This window comes from Hyposmocoma kahamanoa, unplaced genomic scaffold (genome assembly GCF_003589595.1).
Source record: "Hyposmocoma kahamanoa isolate Upper Pololo Valley unplaced genomic scaffold, ASM358959v1 117, whole genome shotgun sequence".
Classification (NCBI taxonomy): domain Eukaryota; kingdom Metazoa; phylum Arthropoda; class Insecta; order Lepidoptera; family Cosmopterigidae; genus Hyposmocoma; species Hyposmocoma kahamanoa.
The window spans coordinates 681,597-690,528 of NW_020653397.1; positions in this window are offsets into that span (position 1 = coordinate 681,597).

Consider the following 8,932-nt stretch of genomic DNA (forward strand, 5'->3'; position numbering starts at 1 on the left):
TAAGCTACACGCATATCCACAACAGTTGCAGTGCCTCTCAAGAGCTTTAAATCGCAAAGATCTGAGGGGCTGCCACTGCGCCCGTCATCTTGAGACATAAGTTAACAAGTACCATGCGCCTGTAATTCACCAGCACCCTTAGCCTTCAAAACCGGAACACAGTAATGCTGACTTTTCAATGGAATCATGTAGTTCAGCCCTTAACGGTGTAACTAGAAAGCCAGTCTGACTTTCAGTGTGAAATGTTCACTATACGCTTCTAAAACCAAATCTAAACTTCAGAATTCGAAACGCAAACTTGATCAAGTTACACAAGTTACACGATTAGGTCATCGGTAAGTAATCTCAAAAACTAAAACACATAATTCGTCAAATTATGTTTTGTTTCGTAAAAACACTGTTATTCCAGTTCAGGCGTAATAAGAAGATGCAAGAAAGGGTTTGGAATACTTTAACACACAGCGATATTGTTAAGATATTAACCACAACGGCAACGGTGCGTAACATTTGTATCTTCATCCATATTTTAAAAAAAGGTAAATTATTTACCACCTTATTGTTTAAAGTAATCGATTAACTATGTCGCTACATTCTCAAGTTCCAATAATCTCAGTACAGAGTACTAAAAAAACCGACAACATGATGGAACATGATGAAACCGTGACATGAAACCGGAAACATGATATTCCCAATAAAAAATAAAAAAATTTAATAGCTAGAGCATTGAGGCTCGCGTTTGTTCAAAGGTTTAATAATGTTCATAATATCGGTCCAAAACTTTCCGTTTTATGGGAAAGAAGTTGTGACAGTTTATAAAAAAATTGAAATAAAGGCATGAAAGGGAACTGGAAGGTTTGTGTTGTAGATCATAGTGTAATTTATGCCTCGTTTGTTTTAGTTTCAATTTGGGGGCTCTAGGTCTAAGTACACAAGGTAACTGCCTACGTGGCGAAATGGTTACCATGTTCAACTGCCACGCATAGCGCGGGTATGATTCCTAGGCCGGGACAAATATGGTTGTCTATGTGTGTGTCTATGGCGCTCGCGATATAGGTTTAAAATAGTTACACCAGTATTATTGTATCAGGACACCGAAAGATTGTGATAAATGTCTTCCCCAGAATGTAAGGTACCTTTCGTGCTTATACTTCTCGAGGCAACGTTTACTTTACCTAAGCATACTGAAATATGCCATTTCTTACATAAATTTACCAATAATCGCCAAGTCTCTTCAACCTGTACATGAACCGTTTGATAATTGTTGAACTCTGCGGAATCGGATGCTCTTTGGAGGGACAGATTGTAAATAATATCAGCTACGCGGATGATATGGTGTTGCTGAGTCCATCAATAAGTGCATTAAGAAAACTAGTTGCATTATGTGAGCGCTATGCTGAGATCCAAGGCTTACGGTACAATGCGGCTAAGAGCGAGTTGCGTCCCTGAAGTTTGGGTCAACTACACTCGGAAAGCTTTCAACTCTCTAAGAATTGTATACAATAATTATATACAATTTTATTAGTTGTATACAATATTATATCCCGGATGTTGTTGCGGCTGCCGCGATTCTGTAGCGCGTCAAGAATGTTCGCCGATGCTCATGTGGACGGATTTGCCAGTCCAGTCCAGGTCTGTCCAGGGTTCATTTTTTGAACATTGCATCAAACTTCATGTGTACCCTAAACTCGGCACATATTTATAAGTTTGTAATTACTAACATTAGTGTGACAGTTTTTCTTTGTTATACTAACCAATATGGATGAAGAATCCGAAATAAAGTATTTTGAATTTGAATAATTACAGAATAACATTTTTAGTCGGTTACGGATTATGTTACCTCTGTATTAGCTACAGATGCATCCTCTTCCTAACAAAATTTGATTATTTTTCTTAGGTACTCGTGATAAAAGGCGACAACAAAATGAAAATCTGCCATGTTTTATCGTTTCAAAGATAAGAACAACCTTGGTCTGAATTGTAACAAATATGAAATTCTTTGTAATGCTTTCAGACGGATGTCTCTTTTTTATGAGTTACAACCACGAAGGATCCTCCCCATACGACATAGCATTGCTCTCCTGTAAGTACGTCAGGCGTACCCTGGGCAACAATTGGCGAGTAACTTACGCCAATTTGCAAAGCCTTTCACCATCATGGCACGCATTACAGTGTTAAGTCACCGACACGATAAAAAGATAAACTTGTTCTTTTAACATAATAGTCATTTACTTTTGAACATCCATATTTATCAATAATAACTTAATGCTAACAAACCGTAGGCGTGCCTATTATCCACAAAACGGAGTTATTTCTCATCCATAGGTACTGATAGCCGACCGTCTTCACCTACTTGCAATGGACCTGTCGTCCAACACCTTCGGCAGATACATTGAATCCTTGGCCATAAATGAAGCCAGGAAACTTGGCATCCTTTACAAGGTGAGGCGTTACTTCACACCGGGATAGTTGCTTCAGCAGTACCAAGCACAAGTCCGGTCGTGAATGGAGTACTGCTGCTACTAATAAGATGGCTCTGCTAAATACCAACTGGCCACTTTGGATTCAATAGACAAGCGTGCCAAGAGGCTTATAGGTGACTCGGAATCAGTAGAGGCGAAGCTGCAGAGCCTTGAACCAGACGTGGAATGGGTTCCACCCCTGAGTTGTGGATATTCCCAAGATTCGCACGAAGCGTGTCGTCGAACGCTGCAACTTGGACCTTTTCAAGGTGAAAGTGAATAGGCATTATTTAAGTATGCATGCTTACATCGTCGATCTCATCGTCACTTTCCATCAGGTAAGATGGAAGACAAATTCGCACTTATATTTTATAAACAATATATATTTATTCATTACGTGAATTTTAAATTCAGTTTATAATAGTTTTCAATAGCGGCCAAATATTGAATGTTTCGGAGTTTTCGGGTTAAGCCATGCTTTTGATGAACCGTTAACATCTTTTCCCTGATAGTTAAAGTATTTAAGCGACAACTCCCGAAGTAAATTTTCTCGTGATCTGGAATACGTTCGGTTAATTCTTAATCTTGTCTTAGCAGCCGCATGTCATTAGTCATGCGATCTCTTGCACTGGCGACTGACCAACTAGAGATATGTCAATAACCCAATGCTGGAGCTATGCCAATTATAGTTCCACGCATTGTAGCATAACATTCCGACTCGTATTTAGGTATAATATCTCTCAACTGTGACGGGAGATGATAAAATTGAAATGACTCAATAAATATCCATAAATTTGGACTCGAATGAGTGAGACCATTTGTCTAGATTGAATCTTTTCGAACGTGAAATTCTATCGGAAGAAATTTTCGAACGAAATCTGGCTAGTCGACAATAACTCAAGTATTAAAGGTGATTGCAGTGTATCGGCCTTAGACATAATTGTCTAACGCTGTCGCATAGATATTTTCATATGGCTTCCTGCGTAAATCTTTTGGAGTAAAGATGTCTTTATTTCTCATTGTAAACAAATTACACTTGTCATCACTTTTTTTTAATGAAAGGCAGATTATAAGCTACATAATTCTGCATAAAAAGCAGATTCCTCTAGCAGAGGCATTTGGCACTACAAGAAAAAATCGTGAAGACCTTAAAAGAAGGTATTAGTGCGTTCTAATCTAGTTCGTTTTCCGCCATTTATTGATCCTGCAAAGGGAAGCAAGTTGTTAAAATCGGCAGTAAAACTGTCAATTGTCACTTCTAACACCTCTTTGTTAGTGTACTAAACTTTTCCAGACCCATAATTGAAAGTCGGAACATCGAAAATCCAAGCCGAACATTAAAAACGAAGTAAAACATGACAAACTCCTAGATGTTACGTAAGATAATATGCGAAATTAAAATTGGACTTTCATATCAAATAGGTATCGAAATAACAAAGTGTTTTGTTGAAGTATTCGTTGATGACAGGTAAAATATAAAAACATTTACGGAGATTAATTTTATTATGATTTCACATTTCTGTCCACGTGAAACTGATAAGTGTCCTATTAATTACATATATTTATAAAGATCGACCCATACAAGGTCGTATGGCTTTAAGCCCCAAAGCGATTAGTTTTGCTCGGATGAATGGATTTTGTCGTGCTACTTGAATGAGACTGCTACAGACTCTATAATCAAAGTCGATCATGTGTAGGAAAGCAATAAAGTGTAACTTTCAGTAAGTACTTTCCAACAATACAAGCGATATTTTATTGCGTAGCGTTACAGATCAATGAAGAATTTCTTATAAGCATTGAATTTAGCTTTTTTACTTGATAAATGGCCGTAAGTACATTTTTTTCTAGTACAGAAGGCAACACTTCACGCTACACATTGACGGATCTTGTTACGATGCTCATGAAGCGATATTCGAAAAAAAGATGCCAATAAGTAGGTCTTAACCTAAAAAAATACACACGTAAAGTGTAAAACTTCCGAAGAGGCGTAGGTGTAACAAACACGAAGACATGTCAAAGCAGCAGTAGAACTCCTTGTGATAGAGTTCGTCCAGGAAAGTATTGCCAAGCTCTAATGTCACCATTACTGTGTTCCGGTTTTGAACGGTACTGATGAAATTACAGGCATATGGGACTTGTCAACTCATGTCTCAGAGTGACGGGCGCAGTTGCAGTGGTCTCCTCAGATCTTTGCGATTTAAAGCTCTGACACTGCAACTGTTATGGACAGGAATGCAGCTTACCATCAGGCGCACGACTTGTTCGTCTCGTCACTTGATATTATAAAAAAAAATTCTGTAAAGTGAGACTGTAGGATATTGTAATTGAATATATTTTTGTCACTTGGATGACATAGCGACCAGTTTTCACAACCAATGAGTTTATGGACACACGTGAGCCCGTAGGAAGACAACACGGCACGCGTTCTTGATTCATCCTTCCGATACAGAGAGAGAAGAACGCTTGGTTACTGGGAATAACAAAATATCCCAAAACAATTACCATAAAACGAGAATCTTATAATTTTCACACGCATAATGTAAATGTTGAGTTATTTGTAAACTTAAATTTTCACAGCATTGTTAGAGTTTAAATAAGTAACATCTATAGAAGGAAGCTCAGGTTGCGTAACAACAGACGTTAGACAGACATCGCGAGAGTTGGTGTTTTCCGCCTCAAGAGACAGAAATGAGTATGACAAGCTGAATGTGTTCAGTAATTGAAAAGGCAGTCAAAGCAGAAAACCTAACAGCAAAAATATTATTGAATGCTATTGTTAACAATCATTTTCAAAAATTTCAAACATAATCTTAAAAAAGAAGGATCTGAACAGTTTAGTGTTCTTATCGATCGTGGCTCCCAACAACTGACGTGATAATTTACAATAATAGGGAAAATTATGGGACATTGGACCGGCAACTAAAATTGAACCACACTGATATCTCAAAAGTATCTTTTTCAATTGTTTTATTGGCATAACCAGTGATATGCGTCTAACATCATTGCATATTGGCTATCGTTGTTTCTGTTGTGATATTGAACGTATGTGTTTTGCTTTGAAAAATCTGTTTTTGTTATTTTTAATGTAAATTCCACAGATTCGTGCTAAGCAATTAATTACAAAGGTATAGAAATGTAATTTATCTACAATCAACTTACATGGAACGATTGCCGACGTTCATAGATTATAATTTTATTCATACAATAGACGTTTGTAAAAAATATAAACAATATTATTTAAAACGACTTTAAAAAAATATTTTTCAAAATAACAGACTTTCCCCTACATTATCCTTTAGAGCTTTAGCTTATTAAAAATATACGTATTTCTCTTTTTGTGAGATCTCAAATAAGCCATAAGTCATCTGTCACTCACTACACAGGAAAGTGTCCGCCGCCGTGAATCAGTTTCCATTAGTCAAGTATTTGCGTCAAAGGCGAGCCAGATAGTTTGCTCGCCAACAGCGGCATTTACATTCGACTGCGTGAGCAAAAGGCCCGGCATCAGGAAATCCCAGATACATGGCTATCAGAAGAATCGTCAGTCTCGAACTTTTCATTCTAACTAATTACAAAATTGTAAGCTGCCGAAAAAGACAATCGTTATTAATTAAATTTTTATTGAATTGATATTCAATTATTTTTTGTGAAATTACTCCACTAGTTTGTTATAATTATTAATACAAAGATCGACACTCAGAAAAAATTCCTTCGATCCGGTCGGATTCGAACCGACGTCTTCTTGCATACCGTGCCAGACGCTATACCAACTAAGCCACGGAACGAACCAACGGACCTCACGAATTTTTCTATGTGCTTGCGTCGTGTCTAAAAACACTGTATGCTTCATTCAGAATCGTAGTATTCGGTACTACTGCTGTTATTGTATAAAGGCAGCGAAGTGTAAAAGAGCTTTTTGTATTTCGATTTACATCGCGGGCTTCAAAGACTCTCATTGAGCACGAATCGGAAAAACCTAAAGTAAACTCTATTACGTAGTACCTAAAAACATTTTAATGAGAAGGAAAAACCTTTAACAACGTTGGTGACTTCACGCGTCATCCAAGTCAAGTTACTTAAATAAAAATAAAACAACGTACAAGTTATAAGTAATACATTGTTTTTCATACATACACGACTGGTGCTACGTATGTTATTTTATTTAAATCTATTTTGTTACTTTACCACAAATTACATTTCGAATTAAGTCACTTTATTACGCAGGGTGCTTTATTCTTAAAGGACTACAAAAAAAAAGGAGGAGGTTCTCAATTGGATAGTTTTTTTTTAAGAATATATTCCACCTCTAAGGGTGGCAAACTAGGGGATGAATCCGGTTTCGCGCACTTTTCGGTAACCGATTGCAATAAAACTTGGCAAATATATGTAATTCCACAAACTTTTGAGGTCGGTATTTTTCATAAAAAAGTTATACAATTCAAGTTGGGTTCGTATTTGTGGAATGTTGGTGTCTCAACAATTTACGTCAAAACGTAACCTGGCAAAGCTCCAAGAACGCTTTCATGTCGATTGAAAAATAAGCATTGGAACATTTGGATTTCAAATGTTTTTATTCTATAAGAGGCACTTGTGGATTCGATAACAAGAAGTTATATTTGAATAGTGATAAGGTGCGTTGTTGTTTCAATTTTAGGTACACATAAAAAAGCTTTTCACTGACACATAAATTAGTCCTGAAAATTTTATTTAGTTATAAGGTTATATGCAAAAGTTCGCGCTACACAGCTCGACTTCACTCGGCAACTGTCTACCTTTCAAAGAAATAATTGCCTTATTGTTGAGAACGTAAGTAATAATTTGTATTACCATTGGCGGCGCAAGCAGGCCGCGACAGGCTTTAAGTCGTCTGTTCCAAGAAATTTATACTTTATGCACACTCATGAAATTAGCAAACATAATCTCGTGGAATTACATCTAATTGCCAAGTTTTATTGTAATCGGTTGTCGGAAAGTGCGCGAACCGGATTCATGTCCTAGTTTGCTACCCCTAGAGGTGTCCTTCAAATTTAAATGAGATCACTAATGAGGTACCCTCTTTCAAACAAAAAACGAATCAACAAAATCGGTTCGCAAATGCCGCGTAACATAAAAAAAACCCTTTTTTAAAGTTGGTTAAAAACTAATAAAATACGCCGTGTACATAGGCTCTTAATTAGTGAATATGTTCTATATTACACCTATAGCACTTTATAAAGTGCACTCGGCGTCGTCTTGATGCATCTTCTTTTTCATTTTTTGTTCAAAGAAATCTTGTAGAAGATAAAGTTGCATTGTTCGTTTTAATTTAATGCATCGCAGCGTTCGCGGCAATTTGAGAAGCCCCTTATAATGCTTCACGTCGGCGGCGGCGATGGTCCGAGAGGAAACGGAACCCGCAACGTCTCTTTCTGATCGACTCAAGCCCGCGCTAATAAATGAGGAGAGTCCCTTAAAATATCCTGAAGATGTAATTATGTGCATACTTAAGAAAGGAATAAAAATATTCATTTCATGTCAAAAGACAACGTTGGAAAGTTTTGGGTTCCTTCAAATTTTTCAGGCATCGTGGTTCATCAGTCGCCGTTTTAAAGTTTATATCAAGAACATTGAATACTATACATGCGCGATAGTGTTTTTGACAGTTTCCTCTTTTTTAGTTCAATAATAAAGAAAACGCTTAATACTGAGTATTGTTTTTATTATTAATTAACTATGTACAGGCGTAGTTACATCACGCCTATCTCAATACGATAAACTCGCATACTACTCTGCAATTGTTTTGTAAAAATCGTATAAGATATTTTGTTTTCATACAAATAATAATAATAACGCACACATTCAACATTGCCCCGCACTAGGGAAACCCTGTGTTGCTGGTGCCATGGACAACCACAAATTACACCCAAAATCACGAGAGAAATAAATGTAGGCTATACAAATATTTCTCCCGGCCCGGGAATCGAACCTGGGACCTCTGCATGGCAGTCCGGTATGTTAACCGTTCAGCCACGGAGGCAGTTAGTGCAGTCAGTGTGTGTGTTGTTATTATTATTATTATGATTACGTAAATACATAATTAATGTTGAGAAACATATGCCGTATTATACATATAAAGAAAAACCGGCGCAATACCCAATGTGTAGTTAAAACAAACAAATGGAATTATTCAATTAATAGAGAAATTCTGGGTTTATTTCTTGTTGTTACCGATATAATTAATATAAGATTCTACGAATTAGTTGTTGCTGCTTTAATAAAATTGTCACAACAGCTACCAGGGGGCCTACCATAATTTTTCCCAAAAACAATCTTATTTCAATGTTAGCTTAAAGTAAGCTTATTATAATATTACTCATATTCATACCATGACGAACCTGTCAACCAAGTAATGTATTATTGCAAAAGTGTTTGAAAGAACGAATGATTTCCCAATATTGTCTATAAAAATAGGAAAGAGATAACGCTATGTGAAT